This window comes from Trichechus manatus, unplaced genomic scaffold (assembly GCF_000243295.1).
Source record: "Trichechus manatus latirostris isolate Lorelei unplaced genomic scaffold, TriManLat1.0 scaffold00012, whole genome shotgun sequence".
NCBI lineage: Eukaryota > Metazoa > Chordata > Mammalia > Sirenia > Trichechidae > Trichechus > Trichechus manatus.
The window spans coordinates 19,723,129-19,724,770 of record NW_004443948.1 but is presented as its reverse complement, the minus strand read 5'-3'; the positions used below and the strand labels follow the sequence as shown (position 1 = coordinate 19,724,770).

Below are 1,642 nucleotides of genomic sequence, written 5' to 3'. Positions count from 1 at the left end.
GGGGCGTGGTGTGGGGACCTGAAGCGCATAGCTAGGGCTGGAGAGTAGGGCAAGTTTTGAAAGACAGAGGCACAAAAGCAGCTGTGTGAGAGAAGTGGATTGGAGAGAAAAGGGATGTATTTAAGGTATATTGTTATGTATCTGCTTCACAATGTTCCAGCTATGAGATTTTTTTAAAAGTTATTTTGAAATGTTTTCAGGTATTTGCCTGTGGTACTGAATCATACGGGACACACTTATAAACATTACACAAAATACCATTTCCAGCCTATTGAAATTTCTAGACAAATTGAGTAATGTTTGTGGCTACCTGGCTATTTCATGGAATTGCAAAGATAAAAAGCTTCATCAGTAGAGTAACCTCACCCAGACTGTTATGAGTTTAGAATGAAAATACTCTCATGTTCCCTGGAATAGTCCAGGGTGTAAATATTAGTAGTGTATCCTCTTTAAAGTAGCCTAGAACAGTGTAATTTTTTTTTTAAATAAAGTTTATTGTACTGGTTTTGGGTTTACATATTTATTACTGCTAAATAATTATCATTTTGAATTGCTAATAGGCTATAATCACCAACATCAGTAATAAAAATTTAAAATATTCATAAAACTGGGCTGAAAATGTGCTCCCAGGTTTAGTGGGCAGTGAAGAATCTGGTCAATGCATAACTTGAAAAACTAGTTCTTGAGAATCTTACAGCATGTTTTAGCCAGAGTGAAAAATAGCCCTCTTCTAATAAAAAAAAATGTACAAATATCTTGTACTGTTTTGGCCTGTTCGCTATATTAAAGTGCTTTCACAAAACTAATACCACGGTGCCAATTCAGTATAAAACGTTGGAAAGATGTTCCTCCTTTTCTTCAGAAAGTTGATGTACCTTTTCCATGTTTGTATTTGCTCAAAGATTAAGCTTTGTATCTGGGGCATTCCTGAGTAGAAGTGTCTCAGAAATAGAAAGCTTGGACTCTCAAGGCTTCATTCATTTAGCCAACATCCCGGGAGCCATCCTTTGTGCACAGTATTTACTCAACGCCAGGTCAAGGCACAACGGCCAAGAGGAGGCAGTCCCTGCTCTCGGGGAGCCACCGGCCTGGCAAGCGAGGGGACTAACTAGGAGTTTTAAATAAATAACCTAAAGTATAGAAGGGCGGCTGATGATTAGCCAGTTAACGTGTCTGTAATTAAAACAGTAAAAAGGGTGAAGATCAATCACATAAATGCAAGGGTTCCCCTGTCGTCTGTTCCGTGTCGCTCCGTGAAGCCCTGGGTCAAGAGTGCTGGAGCTAGAGCCGGGTCTCGAACTCGACCTTCCTGGCAGGAGGGTGTCAGGGCGCAAAGTGGAATAGGAAAGAACGAGGGGAGTAAAGCGGCGAGGGCAGCGGAGGAGACGCGGCCCACACGACCCCCGAGGGCGCTGCAGCAGGTGGTACAACCGGGCGGGGGACCGTTCCACCCTCAGCGCAGGTCTTCCGCCTGAGACAGCCCAATCAGCAGTGGGACTAGCTGTTTGACTCGAGGGTGGGCGCCCAGCGCGTGGCGGGGCCGAGAGCGCGTCGGGGCACGCGCGGCGCTACCCGGGTCTCGGGGGGCGGGCTCGCAGCGAAGCCCCGCCCCTCAAGCTCCTCCCCCCAGGGCGCGCGAGCC

The 1,642-nt window shown here is 46.1% G+C and overlaps 1 long non-coding RNA gene across 1 annotated transcript in view; it reads right to left on the bottom strand.

Moving 5' to 3' along the window:
- LOC111819576 (uncharacterized) overlaps positions 1-1,642 on the bottom strand; it is a 10,340-nt gene that overhangs the window by 7,434 nt on the left and 1,264 nt on the right. The gene's annotated exons all lie outside the window — the stretch shown is intronic.